We start from the raw sequence: 26,553 nt of genomic DNA, 5'->3' as shown, positions 1-26,553 counted from the left end.
CTACCACCCTGATCCCCCAATGCGCTGTACAGACTTTAATACAACAACCTTAGGAGATGGATACTCTTCCTACTCTTGAGCTGGAAAGAGTCAAGCACAGGGACACAGAGCTGAGTATGAACCAAATGTATGCCTTTACCTATGAAATAGTTCATGTTTCTACTGTGTGTCCACTGCTGCCAGCAACAAAGACAGTCCAGTGAACCTCAGGATGGTGAATGAATTGAAAATATGTACTATAATCATGCATGAATCTATATGAATGTAGATACCCTAACTCATAGAGGAATTTCTCTGCCCCCACATGATAGTGAATGGAAGGTCGGTCACTGAGCAAGTGACCAGCTCTGGGGGGATATGAGTCCCTGAGTTGAGGGTAAGAGCTCTGGTTGGCCAGGGGGCTGGGAGATCATGGGCACCAGTAAGTACTATCCTTCCCCTTACCTAAATGCTTTTCCCTTCTTGTTTATCACTGTCTGTGTTGTTATATGTATGCCGAAAATATCACATGCACACTACTGATGATGTTATATGTACACAAATCCTGTTCCTTGCTCAAAATCTTTGTTCATCTTGTTTTCCATTGAAGCTCAGTGCTGGGAATAGGGTCTGCCATCCAGTAAGGCACTCAGAAACCATGGAATCAATGAAAAGTGGTAAATTTATCATTTATCACTGTTTTCGTGGAATGAAATTTATAGAATTGGCTAAAAGAAGAGCTTAAAATGTTTAATCTGTGGATGGTACATAATGTAATTATTCTAATTACAAGTTATAGAAATGGAGAATTAGCTAATGAGATCAGTCAATGCTCATTGATGAGAAGCCATAATCTTGACTTTCTGGCCAACTAAACAATAGCTCTTATGAAGCCATTTAACTATATAACTATCTCTTTTTAGAGGTCTGTGTATGTTTTATTAGAGAAGAATATATGCGTTTTCACATTATACACATTTGGTTCCTACATTTAAATTCTACTAAAAACAGAGTGACATGCCAATGTTCTTCCTTCTCTCATCTTCCCAAGCCAGAAAGTCGTCAGATGTTTATCAGCACTACTGGCTCACATCTGTGATTCTCACTACTCAGGAGCCTGAGATCTGATGATCAAGGTTCAAAGGCATCCCAGGAAGGAAAGTCTGTGAGACTCATATCTCTAAATTACTACCCCAAAGCCAGAAGTGGAACCATGGCTCACCCCTCTTGAATGAAAAAGCGAAGGGACAGCTCCCAGGCATTGGGTTCAAGCATGTGCATATTCTTCTTTTTCTCTCTCTCCCCCTCTCTCTCTCTCTCTCTCTCTCTCTCTCTCTCTCTCTCTCTCTCTCTCTCTCTCTCTCTCTCTCTCTGTCACACACACACAGTAGATATGATCTACTAGGTGATAGTAAAACCGTCTTGCATGCAAGCATTAGAATAATTAAAATGAAAAATAAAAACAGTGGTCATTTTTATCCACTAATGTCCAGGTTGCTGTGTTATAATATGTCTTGGAAATATCAATTTTATTTTCTTGAAAATTTCTTGTTATGGACAAGTAAACTTCAACTCAACATAGATTCTGAGTATGTGCAAAATATGTTTTAAGTACATATATAATTAAAGAAACACATACACTGGGCCCCTGATATAAATCAGAGAGGCCAAATGAGCTTTTAGTCAAGTTGCTTTACCCTAGAATTTTTTTCCTGACGTGATAAACAGTTTATTAATCTATGCAAAACAGATTAGAGGAGCACAGCTTATATACGTTTTCTTTTAGCAAAAAACTTCCCAATGGTCAACTACATATATCCAAAAAGAATTATGTTTGTGGGGTTTGAAGAGACGGGGAAGAAATTACAAAAGCAGTAACATTGATTAAGATCCTTTATACTCATCATATATGCAATGATACATTGAATTAAAACCATTTTGGACAACTGCTGAAGAAAAAATAAGAAGTCTGTTCAGTTTGTTCCTATTACCTATACAGAGCTTTAAACTAGACTAAGAGCAACTGTCAACTATCTTTGGGATCTAAAATCCAGTCTTTAAAGTCAGCTATGCCAGGAAATAGGTACAAGGATTTGCAAAGCCTTGTGCAGTTGTAAATGGCCTTCCTGTCAGAACCGATGTTCTGCTTCTTTCTTCCGAATAAGCTTACATTCCTGGACATCTCCAGGCCTTCCCTACAGCAGTAACTACCACTCTGATGAGTTCAATACGGGATGGACGTTTCCAAGTTCTACAGATGCACCACTTACTTTATATTCTGAAAGATTTTAAAGTTTATCATGCATAATAAAAGAATGTTCATAACTTCTTAAAAGTTTCCTGAGGACTTCTTTTGTGGGGGAAGCAGAGGGCATAAAATTTACATTTCACAGACCGTAAATGCACTGGGTTTTGATGAGCATACACGTGCTTGTGACCACCTTTCCATGGGAATACAGAACACACTCCTCATACTACCAATTCCCTCTGTCCCTCACAGCCAATCCCTATCTCCCTCTCTCCTTCCATCCCTAGGTAGTCACTGCTTTGGTCTCCATCACTAAAACAAATTTTTCTCTCTTTGAATTTCTTTTTAATGAAATGACACCATCCCTAGCATATCTGGCTTCTTTTGTTTATTGACTACAGATATCAATAAGTCATTCCTTTTATTTCTGAGTCGTGCTCTATTGCATGGATGTACTACAATGTGTCCATCCATCCTCCTGTTGATGAAGATTGCATTATGTCTATATGGGAATTATTATCAATAAATCTAGAATGCTTTCTTGTAGGAGGAGGAGGGCTTTCTATGGAAATGGATTTATATAGCCACATGTATGCATGTGCATGAAAATATTTGGTTAAATGCTTAATAGATTTAGTACATCAGAGTAGGTGTATTTTTTTTGTTTTAAAATTTTTTATTTTGGAAAAGAGACTTTCAATAATATCAAGGATGGTGCTTCAGAAAAGTTAAACTACTTAACATATTAGAGTAGGTGTATTTTTATAACAATCTACCAAACTATTTTCTAATGTTTATACCAATCAGCAGTAATAGCATCATATTCGCATTGAGAGTTGATGTCACTAGTCCTTGTTGGTCAACTTATTCTAGCTGACAATCATTTGATTATGCAACAATATCTTGATGATCAGACATGATGACCACATTCATATATTATATAGGTCATTTGATTTGAACATGTTGGTAAATTATGTGCTCAACTCTCCTCCCAAAATTTATTTATTTATTTACTTACTTAATTACTTAGTTACTGGCAGTAGCCAGGATAAAACTCAGGCAGGGTCTCATGCTTGCTAAGCAGGTGCTCTACAACCTGAGGCACAGCTCCCCCCCCTGCCCCCCCCCCCGCTGCCCCATCTTTTAAATGGGATGTTTTGTAACCCTTCCATCACTGCTTTGCAGGGTTTTGTAATACATGCTTCTGATACAGTAATTCATTACTTAGTGCTCTATTATCTATTAGCAAAGTTTTGATTCTGATAAATCCAACTTGTCAGTTTTCTCTTAGATTCGAATAGAGTCCAACTTGTTGGGTTTTATCTTTATATTTAGAGTTTCTGTATCCTTTCTAAAGAAAGCTTTGTCTAAACAAAGCAGCAATAAGACTGGCCTATGCTTTTATATACCATAGAGAAGATATGAGACCAACCCAGATGTCCCTGAGTGTATACACAATGGAATTCTATGCTGCCATCAGAAAGAATGACTTTGCTCCATTTGTAAGGAAATGGAAAGACTTGGAAAAAATCATATTAAATGAACTAAGCCAGACTCAAAGGAACATAGGCTCAGTGGTTTCCTTCATTTGTAATAATTAGCACACATCTAGGCCTCTCCTAGCAGAGGATTACAATAGTGCAAAACCTATGTACATAAGGTCATATAGGAAGAGTCTAAATGAAAGGAATTCTAGAATATGGAAACAAGAACTTTATCTTGTGTGACTGTTGTTCTTTATGTACCATGTTATTTCTCTTCTCTTTTTTGCCCTTATGGTTAATCTCATATTGTTACTGTATCTGACTTTGTTAGCTGGTATATTGTATATATGCTTATTTGTTTATTTGAAGTAGGAAAGGGAAAGGGAGAAAATAAGATGGTTGGGAGGGGGGTGGGGGAAGGGAAGTGGGGACTAAAACATGAGAGGGGGTATCAATGTGTGAGAAGTAATGCACTTACTACCTGACCAATATAACTGTAACCCCTCTATACATTATCCCAACAATAAAAAAAATTAAACTAAATTTTAAAAGAAAAGGAAAAGATTCTGGTTAAATAAAAAAAAGACTGACCTATGCTTGCTTTCAGGCACTTCAGAGTTGTAACTTTTCATTTAGGTCCCTGCAATAATTTCTCTGAGTGCAACGAAGTGGATACCAAAGTTTACGTTTTTATTATGCATCTGGTTTCTCCCACATAGGACGTGGGCAAGGCTTTATTAAATTGCCTTGGTACAACACTAATCACACACACACACACACACACCTGCATCTAGACTGCTCCATTCCATTCTCTATATGTTTTTCCTTACCACACTACTACACTGGCTTGACTAGAAGTCTTGATGTCTAGCAGTTGTAGCTTGGTCTCCCAACTTTGTTCTTTGTGATGTTTTATATTTTATTTTTTGTTGGTCATGGGGTGTGAACTCAGGACCTGGGTGATGTCCTTGAACTCTTTTTGCACAAAGCTAGTGATATACTCTGCTGAGCTATAGCTCTAATTCTGGTTTTTGTGTGATTAATTAGAGATAAGAGTCTCATGAAGATTTTTTCCTCTGGGCTGACTTTGAACCATGATCTTCAGATCTCAACCTCTTTAATAGTTAGGACTATAGGCATGAGCTATAGGTGCCCGGGTTTTTATGTTTTAAAGTAATAGTCTTTGGTTTTCAATATAGAATCAGTATAGAATCAATTTCTCTTTTATTTTCCAAACTGTAACTTTGATCAGAATTGCACTGAATTTGTGGATATTTTTTTCAGGAGAAATAGTATGTCTCAACGTTAACTTCCTGTTCCCTGAGTACGGTTCATCTTCCCACTTATGTATACCTGCAAGTTCTCTCAGCAATCTTTTCTAATTTCCAATGTACAGATATTACTTTTGTCAAATCTATTCCTCCCTATTTTATAGTCTTCACTTAAAAATGTATGTTACAATTGTGTACCACTCTACCGAATAATATATGTGTGGATTATATGTGTTGCATATATACATAAATATATATGGTACATAGTATATGTCATATATAATATACAGCACACTTCTCTAAGCTTAAGTGGTTATCACACACATGCCAGTGATACTGGGGATGTTACTTGGGAAAGACCCTGCGAGAAGCACAGTGCTCCCTTCTTCTGCCCCTGTGGCTCTGGGTAAACACTGGGTGTACTGCCTGAGTTTCCAGCTCCATCTTCTCTGCTCAATGATCCCTCCCTCTGAGCTCTGTCTCACACCCCCCCCCCTCCCGCCTCTCTGCCAGAGTCTGGAAATTCACTCCAGGAAATATGCTGGAGCAACTGCAGGGTTTATCTCATCTGCTTACCCTGTCCCCTGAATCACTGTCTTATTTTATCTGTTGCTTGGTGTCTGACAAACCAGATGTTGTTTCTGTATTCCCTAGTCTATTAGTTGTCTTGTGTAAGAAGGAAACCCTGGGTCCTGTTATTAAAGCAAAAGCTCCTTTTTAGCATAAAGGCAAAATTAAACAAGATACTTCAGGGAAGCAAAGATATGGATGACTTGTTTGTTAGATGGCTCTTCCTGGGATTGCAGGTGTATGTCACCACACCCAGCTGCTTTCTTTTGTGACTTTGAAAGCAGCATAGGCACTTTGGACAGTGGATTTGAGGGAGGTACAGACTGTTGTCATGAAAAACAGTACTGCTTGATGTAGATGGTGACAAAGTCTCCAAGGTTGACAACTCATTCCTAGTTAGCTGCTGGGTTTTTGAAGAACAAGCTCTAGGAATGAGTTCCAGGTGAACTGGGGAAATGTGGAGAGTCAGTGTGCCACAGAGGAGCCAGGCAGGAAGGCTGTTTAAACACCATTTGTTAGTCTTAGTAGGTACACTCCTCCCTCACGTCAACACACCTCCATCCCCATGGTTATGCCAGATTTAATTTGCTTTTGGAGCATTGATTGCTCAAACCAAAGAGTGAGACAATCAGATGAAGGAGAATTAACCTGTATTTTTGTATCTGTATTGGGACACCATGACCACGGTAGTTTTCTAGAGTTTTCATGTGCTGGAAACAACAAAAGTATATTCTCACACAGTTTGGAGGGCTAGAAATCGAAAGTCTAGGGGTCACCTAGTCCACTCCACATCCCTCTTAAACACCATAGAAATTCTTCCTTCTTTTCCAAGGTTCTCATGGTTGCTGATGATCCTTGCTATACATTGGCTTATGGCAGCACCATTCCATCTCTGCCCACACTACGACATAGCCTCATTATTCCTTGTGCATATGCTCTGGGTTTCTGTCCAAATTTTCCTCTCCTTTCCTTCTGAAGACACCAGTCATTGAGTCAGAACTCACCGATCTAGCGTGATGTCATGTATACTCACTGATTTTTAATAAAGTCTGAATTTCACATTCACAAGTACCTGGGTTAGGAGATGGACAAGCAACATTCAACTTACTATAGTCGGGCTCTTGATATCACCCTTTGTCCCTCACTATCATGCTCTGCCTTTCTCTACCATTCTCATACCTATGTCTTCTAACTTCCAATGTTCAGGAGATGTGGAGCTTCAGGAGGAGGTTGGAGGGGCAAAGAGTGAGGTCTGAAAATTTAGTTAGGTAACCCCAACATTGCTGGGTGCCTTGAGGTCATCAGGCTGCCCACTGTATTTTATTGTCTCATTCCTGATTCCAGTGAACTGTTCCTCATGTCCTTTGTGCCACAGGCTCTAGACAACTTGGCATTGTTAGCCCTGCAATCTATCTTCTGGTCTCATTTATAGTACGTTCTTCATTAATGATTACATTATAAAAGTACCCTAATTTATGTATGCCATCTGTTTCCTGTTGGGACCCTGCATTTATCCACCATCAGATGGGCTTCAGTTCTTCTAAAGAGACATTAAAAACTAGGTTTGTAGCTCATCTCTTAATGCCCCATCTTAAGAGATCCTTTAGAGAGAATATTATGTACTACTTCTTTAACATACGCTAGTGCAAATAGTATGTATTTAATGATATAGAAAATTAATTTACCATGAATATTAATTATACAATTTTCTTTCTACCTTTTCTTTATCTATTATCCAAGTCCAGGCTCTGAAACTGATTATCTTGTCTTTATTACACCTATTTTTTTGCATGCTATTTATTTATTTATTTTAATGTCAGGATAATGTACAGAGGGGTTACAGTTACATTCATCAGGTAGTAAGTGGGTTACTTCTCATGCATTGATACCCCTTCTCATGTCCCCATTTCTCTCTATTATGTCTATTTTTAAGCATTTCCTCCCGCTTGACTCTTCGCTCATTGCTGACAGACTTTGCCTTGAGAGTCCAATCATTTAGATTATAGAATTTCAAGTTGCATTGCATATTAGATTGAGAATTTCTGGTTAAAGCATAGATAGTCAATGCTGAATGAGTGCCAATGGAATAAATAACATGGCTTTCATGTAGATAGATAGTCGCTGGCAACAACATCAAATGTCTAGTCCCGCCCCCCACCATGGCAGTTTTGGGTTGAAAGAAGTCTGACACTTGGATAAACATGTCGATCTGTATTGCCTTATAGTCAGTGTAATAACTAACAACAAACCCATCGTATGCTTCTTAAGTCATATTTTTTTTTCTTTTCAGCCCAGAGATTACCGTAAAGTTGCCATCTTTTTAATTTTTTCACAGTCTTTCATTCATTTTTTTAAAATGAAGACTTCACATAGCTAGAAACTCCCCTAGTGGTGGAGGAAGGTATCAATAGACCATGAATCAAGGGGTCTTCAGTTCTACCCTGTGGTCAAGATTTACAGCAGACTCTACATTGAAGATGGGAAAGTTTGTGTGCATTTGTTTTAAGTATTTTATTCTAAAGTATATTTTAAAATGTAAGACCACTTAATATTTAGCTTGTACAGGAAAGCATGGACTCCTAGAGCTGGAAAGAAGTTTGTTGATCCACTCATTAACTGAGGGACATCTAGGTTGATTCCATATCTTTGCTATGGTAAACAGTGCTGCGATGAACATTGTTGTGCTGGTGGATTTAGTATGTCTTTGTTCCTGGATGATTGGGTAAATGCCAAGTACTGGAATTGCTGGGTCATAGGGGAGCTCTATGTTTAGTCTTTTGAGGAACTGCCATACTGCTTTCCTTAGTGGTTGAATGAGTTTGCACTCCCACCAACAGTGTAGTAGTGATCCCTCCTGGCGACATCCCCTCCAGCATCTGTTGTTATTAGTTTTCTTGATCCTGGCCATTCTAACTGGGGTGAGGTGGAATCTTAGAGTTGTTTTGATTTGCATTTCTTTTATGACCAGAGATGTTGTATTTGTACACAATGGAATTCTATGCTGCTGTCAGAAAGAATGACATTGCCCCATTTGTTAGGAAATGGAAAGTCTTAGAAAAAATCATATTAAGTGAAGTAAGCCAGACTCAAAAGAACTTAGGCCCAGTGGTTTCCCTCATTTGTCATAATCAGTAGGAACCTTGGGCTCTCCTAGCAGAAATTTGCAATAGAGCAAAACCTTGATTCAAAGGGCCATATAGTAGGACGCTAAATGAAAGGATCTCTAGGATATAGAAGCATAAGCCATATAATGAATGATTGTTGTTCTTAAGGTACTATGTTATCTCTCATCTCTTTTGCTATCCCTTGGTTATCTCATATTGTTACAGTATTTCACTTCATTACCTGATATATTGGATATATTTGTATTTGGTTATTTGAAATTGGATAGGGAATGGGGGAAAACAAGATGAGGGAAATGGGGACCAAGACATGTGAAAGGGTATCAATGTATGGGAATTAATGCACCATCTATCTGGCAAATATCATATAACCCTTCTATTAATTACAATAAAAATATATGGAAAAAAAAGAAGTTTGTTGAACAGGAAAAAGTAAGTACAATGATTTTATAGGGAAGAAATGAAAGGTTCAGAGGGGCAAGAGCCTTGCTGGAGGTAAGGGGTTGATCATCTAGCAAGACATACATCCCGAGTCCCCAGATCCTAGGTCCCTAAATCCCAAAGAAGAATGCTTATCACAGAAAGTAACTCACCCTCCCCATCAAGATGTCAATGTCCTTTCAGACTTTTCAAAGGATATCCATTATTATCCTAAAATTCTATCCATTTTTATCATTCTGTAAAGACAGGATGCGTGTGAACAGACAGAAATGCACCATGTTTATCAGAAAATACTCTGATATGATTATACAGGCAGCAAAACAAGCAAAGGCAGTCATAGGCAATGTTGCAATTTCTTCATGGCTCTTCTATTACAAATGCCCAGTTCTAGCTAATCAACAAACTAGTTATTCATAACAGGCTCACAGTATATTTAATTTGCCTGCCAAAATAACAACCTATACACCAGGACTGTATTTGTAAATGGCTGTAATTTTACCTTTGCACCGATTAATCCTCCTGAGAAAATTGATTCATTTATTTCTTCTTGCTTCCTCATTATTCCAAGTATTAATTTAGGCCACAATACTCTAGGGGAAAATGATATAGTTATGCAAATGGTTCTTTTATGTTAATCTTACTTTATCCATAGAGGATGTGTTCCAAGACTCCCAAAGGATAAGTGAAAACTAAAGACAGTACGGACACTATATATACTTTGTCCTCTCTTCTAGAACATTTCTCTGATAAGGTTTAACGCATCAATTATATGGAGATTAAGAACATCAATAAAATAGAAAAATTATAAAATACACTGCTACCAAAGTTATTATCTGTCTCATTTCTGCTATTTCTGTTGAAAGATATTCAGTGTAAATATTAGTAATTTTGGACCATTGATAAATGAAACCTTTAAACCAGGCAACTACAAATTCCATTGCTTTATAGAGAGAGAAATCCTATGTTAGTTAGATTGTCATTGCCATGACAAAAGTACCTCGAATAGTTCAACTCAAAGGTAGAATGATTTATATTGGCCCACAGTTTCAAAGGTATATTGCTCTGGGGACCAAAATGAGGCAGAACATCACAAGGGAAGAGTGTGATGGCCAGGAAGAAGGGAGAGAAAAAGGAGAAAGGAGGAGGGATAGAGAAAGGGAGGAGGAGAAAAATGGAGAGAAAGAGAGGGAGAGAGGGAGAGGGAGAGAGATCCAGGGACAGATCTAACTTTCTGCCCTTCAAAAAGGCACACCCCTAGGAACCTACTTCCATTCAGCATAAACTCATCAATAGATTAATCCACTGATGAAGTTAGCACCTCATGATGTAATCACCTCTCAGTGGAACCACCAGCTGGGAATAACCCCTCAACATATGAGCCTTTTTGAAGCATATTTCACACCCATACTACAGCAACGCCAAAGGACTTCAGAACTCAAGCTAGTTTTTTTTAGAAGAAAAACCTCAAATTATGATGTCAACAGTATAGGTCACACAATATAAAAATATTACTATCTAGAAAATCATAATGAAAATTCTCCCTGAGGTTAAGGTCTAATGCTCTTTGAAAAAGTTTTGTGTGGATCAGAGTTTTACTAGTTCTTCAAAAGTCCCCATAAATATATTTCTTGAAAGATGTTTGCAAGCTCTCAGCTTTGATGATGTATCATATTGCCCAAGTATCTTTGAAAAAGAGTTAAGTGTTTCCAAGATTCTCTAAATCTGGCCAAATTCACAGACTCTGTCTGGCACATAGGAGACCTTCTGCAGAGAGCTGAATGAAGGAAAATTGTATGGAGTCAGTGAGAGCAATGCTATTTTCATTCATTTCATTTTTGAACTATACATGCTACAGTCTTGGCTTTCCTCACAAGCTGTGATGAATTACCATGTGCTTCCTTCACCAGATGCCTTCTTTGTCCCTTTTCCCTCTATCTGTGCCCAGAAGAGGATTTTAGGCCTGCATCTAGACTTCCTTGTCCCTCAGCTTCCAGTTACTTTTGGCCAATAGCAGGTTCTGGTAGAGACAGAGTAAGGAACAAGCTGAGGTGCCAAGCTGAGGTCTAAGCCTAATTAAAGGTTCAAATCATAGTAACCACCAATGAGAAGGGAAACCGATGCTCATTTGTTTCTGGTGACATGAGATTTTCTAGTTAATATGTCCAGTACAAGCTTATGCAGAGACTTCATATCAGACACTGGAGAAAACAGGAAAATTGTAAATTATAATTTTTGCCTCAAGAAGCTCCCAATCTTTTTTGGGGGGGGGTCATGGGGCTTGAACTTGGCCTGGGTGCTGTCCCTGAGCTCTTCAGCTGAAGGTTACCACTGTACCCCTTGAACCAAGCCCCACTTCCAGTTTTCTAGAGGTTAATTGAGGTTAAGGGTCTCAGGTCCTTTTGTGACCAGGCTGGCTTTAAATCTTGATCCTCAGATCTTAGTATCCTCAGTAGCTAGAATTACAGGTGTGTGCCACTGCACCCTGCCCAACAAGTTCCCAGTATTATTGGTTCATAAAGCTCACACTCTAATCAGTACAAGGCAAGATGCAGCCTGAAACAGTGAGTTTTCTTTATGCAAATTCACTTAACTATAGGAGTAACAGGCAGGGATGTAAATGAATGGGGGACGATGCTTTAACGGCCTAGATTTGAGTCTTGACTTCCCTATTTCCTGGACAAGCTACTCCTGGGCTCAGTTTGTTCATCTATGACATGGACATGCCACTGCCAATACCTGTGACACTGTTGTGCTGTGGAAATTACACAAGACACCCGGGTAACAAAGCCACCATGTACCGTGTGCTAGTGGCTCACATCTGTAATCCTAGCTACTCAGAAGGCTGAGATCTAAGGATAACAGTTCTAAGCCAGCCCAGGCAGGAGAGTCCCCATGAAACTCATCTTCAACTAATCACCAGAAATCCAGAAATGGAGCTGTGGCTCAAAGTAGTACAGCACTAGCAATAGTGAAAAAGCTTAGAGACAATGCCCAGGCCTTGAACTCAAGCCCCATGACTGATAGGAAAAAACAAAAGAAGAAGAAAAGAAAAAAGTCATTATGCTTCTTGGCCTTCAGAAACACTGCATAAATTCTGATCATTATTCTGAATAATATGTGATGGAGGCATTGTGAGCTGGCTCCCAGCTGGGAAGGAGAGACTGTAGAAAACTATAGAAAATTATTTGATATTTGAAATACATATGACCTTGAAACTTCCACCAGACTGAAGTCATGCTATATATTCTTTAATTGTCAAGTTCCATAATGTTGGTTGGCAGCTCCACTGGGTGACAGGTTCAATCCCAAGAGACCATGGGTGGCTGGGAAATACAATGGAAGAGGTTGCATCTAGGAGTTAACTTCAGAAAATCCGACAGAAGTATAGTGCAATGGAGATAAAGGCAGCACATCCTTAAATTTCTCAGACCTTCCCAAGGAATTGTGAGTAGTCTAGGAAAATCTTTTTTTTTTTTTTTAAATCTCAGGATTCTGCTGAGATTGTAAATAGCTCAATTCTCTTATTATCCTTTCCCAGAAAGATGCTGAAATGGCAGCTTCTGAAAGTCTCTATATATTTGGTAGTATACACGTGTGTGTCTTATTGTAAGATGTGAAACAATTTCAGAAATATTGGAAAAGTGAGGAAACACATGTTGTAGAATTGAGAGCATAGAGGAAGACCCAGAATAAATGTGGACACTGCTCTTGTTCAAATACTACTATAAACAAGTAAGCAAATCACATGCATGATAATGAGAACAAATTACCATGAATAATCCTAACACTAAAATTCTCTGAATTCTGGGAAGCTACTTTACCCAATAAGTGATTTTAAAAGGCAGTCTTTCCCACTAGATTTACGTTGTTTGCTTCCAAAATGAACAGCCAGAAACCGCATTGCCTCCACTAGTAGTCTGTGCTGGAACCTGGCCACAACAAGCCTAAACAACCCCCAGGGGTCCCAGTTCAGAAGGAGCTTCCACATGTGTCTTGCTTCTTCAATAACAAAAGCACAGCATCTCCAGGAGGAAATGAATTGCCTGATGGCTATACAAAAGGTAGCCACCCAAGGAGGTAGTCAAATTAACCATTTTTTTTTCCTTTTTTAAGCTGTGCTTTTAAACAGAGGATAGGATCCAGTGCCAAGAGCTCATAGTGGCTGCTCTGCCATGTAGACAACTTGCTTCTGACCTAAGGTTTGGCAGGACCAGTCTAAGGATGATGGGCTCCTGTAAGTTGGCAGTTGATCTATCTATTTGTCCATTCAATGAACTGCTTTATGTGTGGGTTCTCTCCCGAATTTATTTTCAATGTGACATTTGGTTTATTGCATTCTAGTCTCAAAGCAAAGTCAGAAAAAGCATCTCACTGTCTCTGGAGGCCTAGCTAGCACATCTGTTGATACAGAAATCTGCTACAGGATGTCTGGTACCCAAACCAAGGGGTGTGGATTCCAGGAGCTCAAAGCAAAAAAATATTCGGAAGCATTAACTGGCAGGGAAGAACAAAGAGCATATAAATCTCATCTTGAAAATCTTTGACTAAGAGCTTAGTGTAGTGGGCAATCATTCTATCTTTCTCAAGATTTTACTTTCATGGACTCAGTATCAATTATTTTACATCACATATGAGCAGCTGATGGCATGATACCAGCTTGCTTTACTTTAAAAATTAATTTTATTGTAAAGGTAATGTACAGAGAGGTTGGAGTTACATGTATAAGGTAGTGAATACATTTCTTATTGAACATTGTTATTCCCCTACCTTTTTTTTTATCTCCCACTTGCTAGCTCTCTTTTATAGGGTAATAAAATTTAATTCTAAGTCTTCAAAATCCAGTCCCTAATTTACTCAGAGTTTTGTGTAGCATTAATTCTCAGGTTATTCCCATATTATATTTTAATTATCAGTAACATTGAAAAGAACCTCAGCCTTCAGAAAACCAGCTCATACAAACATTACAGATGAGGGAACCTATGAAGTCTATGTTTCTTTGGTTCTGGCTTACTTCACTTTATATGATTTTTTTCCAACCCTTTCCGTTTCCTAACGAATATGGTGATGGCAGTCTTTCTGATGAAAGTATAAAATTACACTGGGTACATATACCACATTTTCTGGATCCATTCATCTACTGAGGGGCATCTGGGTTGGTGCTACATCTTAGCTATGGTAAATAATGCTGCAATGAACATGGCTAATAGTTTTAGTATGGCCTTGTTTGTGGTCATTTGGGTAAATGCCCAAAAGTGAAGTTGCTGGGTCACAGGGGAACTCTGTTTAGTCTTTTGAGGAATTTCTACACTGTTTTCCACAGTGATTGAACAATTTTACATTCCCATCAACAGTATAGTAGTATAACCACATTCCTGTCTAACTAGGGTGAGGTTGTTTTGATTTGCATTTCTTTTACTTCGGCATGTTCTTATGAGATGAATATTAACTCCATGTCGAAGATGAGAAAGTCAAGTAGTAAAAGATGTCTCTTGTCCTCTGATCTGCCTTTTCTCCCTTGGGTAGAGAGTTCCTATGCTTATTCTTTGCTATAGTTTACTCTAGAATATCTTCCAAATACCCATGTGTTAAAAGTTTAGTCACCAGCCTCAGGATGTACCAAGGTACTCTTGGGAGTGGGAGGCTTTGGGGAGATAAGGCCATTCTTTCTGTTAGAAAGTATTTGGCCACTGGGGGAATATCCTTGAAGGAAATGTCAGTCTATTTGCATCTCTTTGCTTACTTACTGCCATGAAGCTTTCCCCCCAAGTCTTACGTTCCTAGGTCTCCTTTGCCATGTATTCCTACCATGATGTCCCATGCTGTCACAGACCCAAAACAACAGGATCAACTTGCCAGCAATGTCAACTTTGGAATTCATGAGTTAAAATAAACCTTTCCTCCTTGTAAATGAATTGTCTCAGATTTTTTTGGTCACAGTAAAGGGAAGCTAATACAAATCTCTTTTTTTTTCTTCTTTTTTTTAATTAGCTTCTCCACATGCACCCTGTCCCTGGGGAGAGAGATTTAGTCTATGTGGCAGAAAGAAGACCATAAGCCTCCTTTTTTTTCTTGACAACCAATGTGCCTGAGCTGATTTTGATCCATTTCTATGGGAGCAAGTTCTGCCCAGTATGGGGAGATTCAGCTTAGTCTAGATCCACAGTGGGATATGGGTAAGTATGCAATTCTGAAATTCAATATAGGGAAGCTGAATGGTTAGTAGACATAGCCAAATCCTTTGTTATAAACACAGCATTGCATTATTACTATCATTACTAATTTTAAGTAGTTGCACAAAAATTTCAATTCAATATGCCAGTTTATGAGTGCAATACATCTAGATAATTGTCAGTTGCTTTAACCTGCAGTTGCTTTCTACTTTGCATCAATTCTCAGTTGATTACAACTTGCAGAAAAGAAGTGTTATTTTATTGGGACCCCTTGAGTCCCAACCCTCAGGCTAGAGAATTCACTCACTTTTCTAAGGTCACCTAGTTGAAAGAGATAGGGATCAGATTAGATCCACTGCAATGCTATCGGGAGTTAATACAAATGCCACAGGGTAAGGGCTAAATCTCACAAGACTGTCTGCACTGGAGTCTCAAATATACATTAACCACACTTTTGTCTTATTTGATTACAAATTTGGGTCTCCTCCATCTTCTTTCCCAAGTTAGGTAATTTGTATATCAGCTCACAGGCCTCAGGGAATGCTGTATTAACACCCATTGGTTTATTAGAGGATATACAAAGAATACATGGCCAGAAAAAGACAAATGTGTAGGGTGATACATGAGAGATGGTGTGCAGCTTTCCTGCTCTTTCTGGGTACACCTCCATCCTTCCACTTCATTGTATGAACCACCACAGAAGCTCTCTGAATCCAGGTGGCTAAGTGTTTGTATGACAGTCACCGTCTGTAGCATAATTTATTACATCACAGATCTTTAGTGATTAAAATCCAATCTCTAGTATGTTCTCCTCTCTCTAGAGGTCAGGGTGGGGCACTGAAAGTTCCAATAGTTTACTCAAATGGCTGATGCTCATCCCAAATCTATCTATCTATCTATCTATCTATCTATCTATCTATCTATCTACAAAACCAAAACCGAAGCCCCAGTCACTCGTGCTGGTGGCTCACACCTATAATTCTAGTTACCCAGGAAGCCATGGCTCAAAGCCAGCCTGGGAAGAAAAGGCTCTGCAACTTCAACTCTAAAATATACAACAAGAAGCTGGTTTGGAGGCATGGCTTAAGTGGTACAGTGCCAAATGAGCCAGCAAGTAGCAAGTGAAATTGAGGCCTTGAGTTCAAGTCACGATACCAACAAAAACGAAAGCCAACAGCAAAAATGCTAATCAATCACGTGTCAGAAATTCCCAAGTTCTTAAGATACCATCAGGAGCCAGAGACTAAGACCAAATATGTTTCTTCATCTTTCAAAATACAAAAAGTCACAAAGAGCTGTGTGTGACACAGAGAAAATAGTGTTGTTTTGCTAATAATGAATTAGGATTAGTGCTAAGGCCACACTCATTGGATTTCTGTTCTGCAGGAGCAGTGGGTATTTAACAGCCCTCAGACAGCCTCTGGAGAAAATATGCTCTTCCCCGAACACCCTCCCAGAAGCAAGCACTGGACCACCGAGGAATCACCACACTGAGCCCTGTCTCAAGGAACTATATTGCCCATTTTCAACAGGGGCTATCTGAGCTTTCTGGAGATTGCATGCTGATTTCCCTGGCAAAGTTTAACAAATCTTTGCACCTTGTATGAAACACCTGTGTCAGAGCTGATCAACAGGCAGCATAACTGCATTCACAGAGGATGAAGTGACTACAATATGCTGGAATCTTAAAACTCCCTCAATCAAGTTGATGACACCATCAGGGCTCTCACTGATGGAATCTGCTCAAGGGAGAGAAAACAGAGCCACAGGAGCCCACAATTGTCCTTTCTAGGTTCTAGTGGCAATTGAGGTGTGTTTACCCCTTTGACCCTGTCCTTCATTTCACAATCCCAGTGCATATAACTTGACAAAAGACAGAGATGCTGGCTGTTAAAAGTGTCCTACAGAAAGAGCACGATACTTTGACTTTGAATGAAAGCTTGAAGTCTGGTTCACAGAGCAGAGTGCTGTCATTAGGGCTGTCAGTGAGCTAGTGCTCAGATGGCTTTGGTATGTACCTGGAGTACTTGTATTGGAAACTTAATTTCCAAAGTTGCATATTAATGACATTTGGAGGTCAGTCCTTTGAGGTCATGGGGGAGGGGTCCCCAGGATGGCATCAGTGGCTTTCAAAGTGGAAAAAGAGTGTGGCTGCTCTGCTTCACCATGAAATGACCCAGATTACAATAGCTGCAACAGAGTTCTCACCAGTAAGAAAATGCTCACCGGATGTAGCCCCCTTGAGTTTAGACTCCTAGGATGTAATCTGAATAAGCTATTGTTATTTGTAATGTACTCATTAGAAAATGGGTTAAGGAACATGAAAAGGGGTATCAAGTTTCGAGACATAATGTAGCCATTACCTGACAAATGTAAGTGTAACCCCTTTATACATTATCCCATCAATAAAATACAATTTAAAAAGTAAATGTAAAAAAAAAAGAAAGAAGAAAAAAGAAAGAAAAGAAAATGGGCTAAGGCATCCATCTAGAGATGGGGAGGACCCAATCTGCTTAAAAGGGGCCAGGCAACCTCTCTTGGTGGGTGAAGGGCATAAGTGATGACTAAGGAGAGAGGATGGTCCTTCATGTCCTCAAAAGGTCCTTAAAAACTTGATATTTAGTTATACTAGGGCCATGTCTGCAGTGGTTTGATGTTTCATCCTACAGAATCAGCCTGGAAAATCTCAAGGAGACCATCAAATTCTGCTTGCTGCCTTCCAACAATGAGCCCCAGGTTGACTTCAAAGGGAAAAATGTATCAGTCCAGAAATGTAACACTTGCTTATCAATCTAGCTATTCTGAAAGAATAGAAGGAGAGCTGGAAAATATGCCTGTTGTCTTCTCAGTCTGCAGCTAGGAGGCTTTTTCCACATGAAGCTCTGAAGAAGGAAACCGAGGCCCTCTCCCTTCATCCCTCCAAAGGTGTGTTGAGGCCAAAAAATAAAACTCTATGTTGGCATAAACATGGCAAGATCAGGGATCAAATCTAAGGACATTTTGTCCAACAGTAGCTGGGTACAGAGATTAGGACTTCTGCATCCTGGCAGCAAGGTCTCTTGAAGGTCACACATTTTGGAATCTCCTCTGGAGAGCTGATTCTTGGATTGGTCTTTCTTGGGAACCTACTCTTTCTGGATCATGTCCCCTACAATCCTTTGCTTCTGAGACATCACTCTTTCCTGGAGAATCTACCTGGGAACTAAGTTAACCATAAGAAAGCATGGCCAGAACTTGCATGTCTTCTAGTCTAGTCAAAGAGGCTCCTTTAAATTCTGGTCAGCTCTTTTTCAACCAGCACCAGAAAAATAGGACCTGGGAGAAAGTCTTGAGTTAATAAATATGATTGTCTCCACTCAGGGCCTAGGACTGTGCCTAGATACATGGTGATTGTGAATAAACACCTCTAAATAAATGGATGAACGAATCTTTTAGGGCACTAGTGGATCATAATTACTAGACATCTAGTGGTTATAGCCAAGAAGAATATATAACTTACTCAAAGACTGTGACCTTAGTTTCAAACATACATGGGTATCATTTGACATTTGTTAGTTTCCTTCTTATAGACTCAATGACACAAGTTACTCAATGACACAAGTGCTCAAACAGACAGACCCAAGCCAATGACTACACAGACTGAATACTGACAAGCTGGCAGAAGGAGTACTTTCTGTTTCTCTCAACATTACAGACAATCAGTGACATGACTTATGCCTATCACCTTCACCCTTCTGTAGCATCTGTTTCCCTCCCTTATGATCAGGGATCTGGCTGTATCCCCGGCTGTATGTTTAAGACCTGTGCTTGTTTCTTTGACAGCCAGATTTTGCTTTGGGGCAGCTCCACTGGCACCAAGACAACTGTCCTAACATCTGCATTTCCCAAATTTGCTTTGGAGGCAAGGGACAGTGCTGTCATTTTCATTAATGTTTAAAGAATATAATATGGATGACACCCAAGCAATGTGAAATTTCTCTTACAGCCCCTATGGTGTCTACAGGATCAGCTGACTTTGGACTGCACACCATCTTGGTGTCAGCCTGATGTTGGTGGCAGGTTAAAGGCTTGCAGGCCCTTCTGCTAAAGCCACTAGAGGAACAGTGACATTTCCTAGAGAAGTCAATCATGACCTGGCACTGTAGCAAGTCTCATGCTAAGGTTATTAAGGCTAAAACCAGCTTCCCCAATGGGCTGGTCAAGGGTCAGTTATATGATATTAACTGGGCACAGTCCATTTGTGACTAGCAGGTTTTCCAATTATTTTTCACATGGAGGAGATAAGTCAATTTCTCATGAGCCTCTTTTTTCCTAAGAAAACTGTGTTGTCTCTCTCAGCTAAAGATTTGAATCCTACTTACATGCATTTAAGTTACAATTAACCTAGGTCATTATTTACAGCCATTTATGCAGATGTGCATAAGACATGTTGCAAAGACAAAAACAAAATACTCAAATGATCAAGCCTCTCCCAAAAGAATAGAATCACAGCCCTTCACAATTACAATCCATGGAATCAGTACTTAGGTTTCCAGAATAATCATATGTAGAGCTCAGGATATAGTATGGGGAGAATCACAGGCATCATTGGGGAAAAGCCCTGTGCCGCCTCCTCAGATTCCTGCAGGCTCTTTTGTATTACTGTCTACAAAAGACAAACGCTGGGAAATGCTATCTCCAGACTCAAACTCTAGTCCCTTGATACCCACACTTTTACCCCACCTTCCATCCTGTGTACTGTGAAAAATCTGTGAAAAATAAGGAGCTGAGTAACCATTTGCCCCAGATACTGTCATGACAACTCACTGGTGTGAACAACAGCAGTTCCCTAACATTTAATTTGTCTATTTTTAGATGGTCCCCCAAAACACCGCTTAAAGACACTGTATGAGCAAAAAAGCTTGCAGGTAGGACAGAACAAAGGTCAAAGGTACAGGAAGTAGCTACTTGCTCTCTCCAAATGCCCACTTCTCTCCCTCAGGCCTTCCCATGGACAGTTATATCACAAAGTACAAAGGTAGATTTACACAAAGAAGAGAAAACAGAACTGTATTAGTTTTATTTAAAGGGTCTAGCTGGTATTTTCTCTCTTCTCAGTGCTTGTCAAGCCAGAGTGCCAGCATTATTTTGGGAGTAGGAATTTCCCTGGCAGCCTGTCTTGTGATTTACCAACCTGGAATTTTCTGTGAGGTACTCCCTTCATAGATCATTCTATTCCAACTCTTGCCCTCTAATAACTCTTATCATTCATACTTTTTCATTCCACTCACATTTATCCCTAAGAATACATAGCCCTCCATGAAGTTCCTGCAGCAAATTATGGGATGGGGTTTACTATTACTAGAGAAAACATTTGCCTCTTGTTTATTTTTGTGTTGGTACTGGGACTTGAACTCAAGGCTTGAGTACTGTACCTTAGTGCTTTTGCTCAAGGCTGATATTTTACTAGGTAAGCCATAGCTTCACTTCCAGATTTTGGATGATTACTGGAGATAAGAGTTTCACAGACTTTCAAAGTGGTTTCAAACTATAATCCTCAGATCTCAGCCTCCTGAGTAGCGAGAATTACAGGTGTGAACTACTAGTACCTGGCTGTTTTCTCCTGTACCCAGGTTTGAACTCAGGGCTTTATGCTAGTTGGCTAACTTGCTCAGCTGACACTCTATCCCTTGAATTATGCATCTAGTTCTATGTTTTGCCAGTTATTTTGGAGATGGGGGCTTGCAGGCTGCTGTCCAGGCTGAAATGTGTTTCTCTGGACCTCAGTTTCCTCAGTAGCTAGGATGACAGGCATAAGCCACTAGTGCCCAGCTCTGCTTTCTTTTCTTCTCTTTTTTTCTTGGACATAAAACTACTTGGTTAGAAGCAGAAAATCTCATAAACAGTACAACAAGCCATGGTAGTTCTCTTTGCCAATATAAATTCATATGCTTCACAGGATGTCTGTTCTTGCAGATTGATTCAGTATGACAACTTCTTTACCGCCAAAGAATCCCCGAGCACTGCCAAGGCCCTGCAATAAGGAGGTTAATGCAGCGCCCTGGGGGGAATTCTCTGTCAAACAGAGGTGTGCATTAAGTCTTGGCTGGCTATCACAAGTCACTGTGAACTCAGTCTGTCAATAAAGGACAGTTGGGAGGAGTGACCTTTGTTCCCAAGACTAAATGAATGAAAATAACTTTGCTTTTAGTTTTCTGCTGCCACCAATGCTAGACTGAATGCAACTTATACAACTTAGAGAAGGAACTGACAGCCTAAAGAAAACATCAGTGACAGCTGGGACTAAACAGACAGAGACAGTGTCACCATATTTACACAGGACAGTGGAGTGGAACGGAGTCATCAGCACCCAGTCTCTCCTGGCTGCCAGTGCCTGAAGGCTTGCTCTCTCCTCCTGCCATGCAAGTTCTGCCTCCTAGAGCGTGCCTTCCATTCTTCTACTTACATCCACATGCAATTAACTTCCTTACTATACCTACTTTTAAAATATGAGGGTTGGAGTGGAAGAGTATATTTACAGCATATACGAGGCCCTGGGTTCAAGCCCCAGCATCATAAAAAAAGAAAAAATGCAGTGTCGACATTAGTTAAGGTGTTGGTTAACTGTATATTGGGCTGGGGACCAGGAATAGTTATCCACATCATTGCAGATCTGGGTTCTGTTCAATGCGTATCCCAATCATGAACAAGGAGAAACCAGCAGATGCCTGGAGAAACCTTGAAGCCCACAATTTCCCAATGTTTCGGATAGACCCACCAGGCCTGAGCACTTTCTGCTAAGGACTGGATCAGGCATATATTTTTCTCTCTGTGCTGCTCAGGGTTTGCCATCATCAAGGCATGGAGGTGGGTGGAGGAGGTAGATGGAGCAGCTCCTTGAAAAACACAAAAAATCAAAAACTACTTTAGGTTGCTTCCTCTGCCCTGTTGCAGTCCACCTCAGATTCTCTGACCCAATATTTAATTTTCTGCCTTAAAGTATTCCATTCTTTTTCACTGGACTAGAGGCTTGTTGAGGAATGTCACCTGCCCAGTCTGGTGACTGCGCTAGAGGTATAGCTGGACTCCGATCCTGCTCTGCTTAGGGTATACAGAGTGTTGCCTAGGAGTCAACTCCCCCTTCTCTTCTTATCTATAATTTTCTGTCTTTCCCTGCTTCTGCACAAATCTACTTCTTCTGAGGTTCTGAAATACTTTGCCAACCTTTTTCTTTGCTTTCTTTTCCCCAGATAGCTTTCATTTGTTTTAATCATTGGAATGCCCTCTTTCATAAATCATGTTTTCCCTTAATTTCTTCCTTTAAGTTTTATGGGTCCTTTCCATTTTATTTTATTTTCTTAAATTTTATTTTATTGTCAGGTTGTATAGAGGGATGAAGTTATATTCATAAGGTAGTGAGCACATTACTTCTTGAACACTATTACACCTTCCTATGTTTTTCTCCCACTTTCCCTCCCCTCAGCTTCTCCGAAGTTGTAAAGTTCATTTCCAATATATTGTCTTGTGAATATCTGTGTTACATTGGTTCACCCTTTATTCTTTGTCACATCATCTTGTTTTTCCCCTACCCTTCCCTTCCCTAATTCATGTATCTGACTTTGGCACCTTCCATTTTCTAAAGGACATTCCTCGTGTCCAGATAACTCTCCTGAGCTTTGCCACCCCTTCCTGTGACTTCCCAGGTTTCACTCTATAAACCCAGGAGGACTTGATCACCTCCGCAATCCTATCACCACTGTTGACAGTCAGTAAACTAGGATTACAGGTGTGAGCTGCCGTGTTCAGTTGCTCAGTATGATATGTAATTGGAGGAAATGTATCTGAAAAAAAGAAATCTAAATTACAAGTGATTGTTGGAAACAAGTTAATACCTTTACAGATTCATTCATATACATACATGCAGGTATGTATGGATATATGTGTATGTATGCATGTATGTGGTGGATGGATGTATGGATCTGTACTAAGAACTGAATTTAGGACCTCTCACTAACTTAGGCAAGCACTTTGTCATGTGAGCTACATCTCCAGTCCTTAGTTATATTGTCAGATAGGGTTTTGATCTTTCGCTGGGGCCAGTCTTAAATGATGATCCTCTTATCTCTGCCACCCAAGTAGCTGGAACCACAGTTGTGGTCCTCCATACCCACTTGTCAGTAGATTGTTCAATTCAAATTGCTTAGCAGATATAACTACAAGGCCTTCCATCTTTCTTCTCCTATGTCACCACTTGCTGCCCTGCTAGCCACACAGCTCTCCAAAAAGTGGAAGGAAGAAAAGAAAGAAGGAAGGACAAGGTAAGGAGAAAATCAAAGAGGAAGAGAAGAACATAGATACAGCCTGTTCAGTGGGCATCTCAAGCAGAGCAATGCCTGATAAAGCCTTTCTTTAATATACATGGGAGAATGGTGTGCAATTCTCAATTATTTAGATATAGAAATCCACAGAGGACTTTGTCTCAGACATCTTCATATACGTGGGGCCTTCCACACCTCAATATACACATCCTGCCATCACTGAGAAAGGGATTTTATGGTAAACATTCTCTGATTTGAGCCCAAGAAATCGCATACAGTCTCAAAATGACATTTCTTTCTTTCTTTTTTTTTTTTTTGCCAGTCCTGGGCTTGTACTCAGGGCCTGAGCACTGTCCTTGGATTTTCTCAAGGCTGGAGCTCTACCACTTGAGCCTCAGCACCACTTCTGGCTTTTTTCTATGTATGTGGTACCGAGGAATCGAACCCGGGTCTCTTGTGCATGCTAGGCAAGCACTCTACCACTAGGCCAAACTCCCGGCCCCATCAAAAAGACATTTCTTAAGCTTAAGGGAATTCTGCACTTGTGGCAGTGGTCAGAAGTGGATGAATGGGGAATGACACAAGTGGCAGGGGGGAGAATGAAAAGTGAGACACTGATCAAAATGCATTTTAATATAAACTAATTTGATGAATTGAAACCCCCTTTTCAGCTATTTAAGATTTAAAATGATGCGTTGTATACATAAACAGACATGTTAAATTGAAATTTACATGCACAAATATTTGAAGGTTATATGTAGATGTACATGTATATATATGATATCCACATATGTATATCATGGATATATGATTCATATATATATACATATATATATAGATATATATATATATGATAAGCTTTTTGGTCCTCCATGGGAAAGTGATTTGGACTCAGGTCAAATAAAAACTAAAACAGTGTTGCCCAATTATCATTTCAAGTTCAATGAAGGCTGAAGAGCACATGAGGCTCCTTACTGCCAGGTACATTTATTTCCCTCAGTTCTACACAGTTCTCAGCAGCCTGACTAGAAACCCTTAACCCAGAAATGTCTGTGATCCACCAAGTAGCCTTGTTCTATGGCTATCCAAGTCCAAGGGCATTCAGTTTCCAACCAACCTTAGCTCCATTTGCTGAACCTTAAGTGATTTGTCTCTTCTGGTCTCAGCAAGTTTCAATAAAGCCTAAAGGTATGAGCAGAAAGACAGGACAGAAGCTTACAGAGGGAAAGAGAAAAGTTAGAAGGAGTAATGGAACCATTTCAGTGATGCCAGAGAAACTCTGCCTCGATGAAGTAATGAAAAGATTTTTCATTTTATTTGTAAAATGAGGTGAGGAAAGTTTCTGAAGACCCTACCATGGCATGCCTGATTTGGTGAGCTGACAGTCACTTTCCACCTGTGAGTTACTAGCAAATGGCAATCTTTACACCAGAGTGTTTCAAAACCACATTGTAACGAGATGGTTAATTATATGAACAACTAGAGTTGTGAAACGTTTTCCTTCCAGAAAGTTACCACTTACTTTCAAAAATAATGTTACTGAGGCCAGGAGTTTGGCCTACTGTTAGAGTGCTTGTCTAGCATACGTGAAGACCCAAGTTTGATTCCTCAGTACCACATACAAAGACAAAGCCAGAAATGGTACTGTGGCTCAGTGATAGAGTTCTGGTCTTGAGAAAGCCCAAGGACAGCGGTCAGGCCTTGAGTTCAAGCCCCAGGACTGGCCAAAAAGAAAAAAATGTTACTGAGAAAATGTAGAAATGTTGCTCTCTATACTAGACTTGCTACGACTATCTCCAAATGGAGACAGGCTAGCTAAGACCTGAAAGCCACAAGACTCTCAAGAACTCACTAAGAGTATGCAACCTTTAGGACTTAGAAATCACCAAAGGCCCTTAATCTCATCTTTAACTATTTTTTAAAATGAGTCTATTTTCACTTAACTCAACTTGGTGAAAATGCACAAGTGAGCAATAACTAGGCCTTAGAGAAATCTCAAGAATTTTAAACATAACTGATAACGAAGCCCAGCTCAAGTTGAAAGATGTTTTGACTTAGAAGGTACATCTTTTCTGCATGAAATATCTTCTTTGCAAACAAACAAAAATATAACAGGTCTTCTTGCTAACCAAGATATTTTCCTCAATGGCATCCAAGGTTAGAGATGCCTTTTCCTCATAGGATAACCTACAATGAAACATAGACTTGTTTTAAGATTCTTTTTTGAAATGTTCTTCGTTACACATAAGCCAAGCATATAATAGGCCAGAGGCCAAAAGGGAATTTAACAGTGACCCACTGAGGAGTGAATTGACCCTGAGGTGGTCAGTGGTCAGCAGCCAAGACTTGAAGCTAAGAATCAGGTGATGGTGTCATGGGTCACATGAGACTGGATGGCAGCAGTTAAATGCACAGCACGATATCATTGGATTATATAGGCGGTGATTACAGAGTAACAAAGAAAACACAAAAGGAAACTATAAAATGGATAAAAATGTGCTGTTAAGTATAGTATGAAAATACAGAGCCATCTATCTTGGATCATTCTATTTCAAATAGAATTTAATGCTCTTATATTTCTGTACCACCAGTCAGCCAGGAGGAAGTGTACAGCATTTTCTTTATCTTTAGATCATGGTTTGGTTTGGTTTGGGGGTTGGTTTTAAGTGCTATCAAAATTCTTAACTAAGATGTATTTTCTCTTGTTTATAAAATAAAACAAATGACCCTTGCAAATTTGTGAATCTTGAACAAAACTGAAAAATACTCAATTATGAGACACTTAACACAATAAATGAGGTACACTCAGCAAATTGTCCATGAGATCTCTCCTCCCGGGAGGAAATGATACTTAATGAATGTCATTAATAACTCCTAATTCAAAGGCTGATTCTTTCACTTGGGAGGCCAAGTCCAGTCAGTTTAGACTTCTAATCCCAAAGGAAGCAGACATGGAACCACGTCTAGATAG

At 39.6% G+C, this 26,553-nt stretch overlaps 1 long non-coding RNA gene across 2 annotated transcripts in view; it reads right to left on the bottom strand.

Annotated features, from left to right (window-relative positions):
* Positions 1–26,553, bottom strand: part of LOC150046000 (uncharacterized) — a 368,029-nt gene that overhangs the window by 44,403 nt on the left and 297,073 nt on the right. The window contains exon 3 of one of the 2 annotated variants that reach the window (XR_016532710.1): positions 9,615–9,705. The exons of the other annotated variant lie outside the window; for it this stretch is intronic. This is a non-coding gene — a long non-coding RNA (uncharacterized LOC150046000). The remainder of the gene's footprint in view (positions 1–9,614; positions 9,706–26,553) is intronic. 2 annotated transcript variants of the gene reach the window in all.

This window comes from Megascapheus bottae, chromosome 26 (assembly GCF_031878675.1).
Source record: "Megascapheus bottae isolate mThoBot1 chromosome 26, mThoBot2.hap1, whole genome shotgun sequence".
NCBI classification, from domain to species: Eukaryota; Metazoa; Chordata; class Mammalia; order Rodentia; family Geomyidae; genus Megascapheus; species Megascapheus bottae.
Note: the sequence above shows the minus strand (reverse complement) of the source record. Positions and strands in the feature narration are given on the sequence as shown.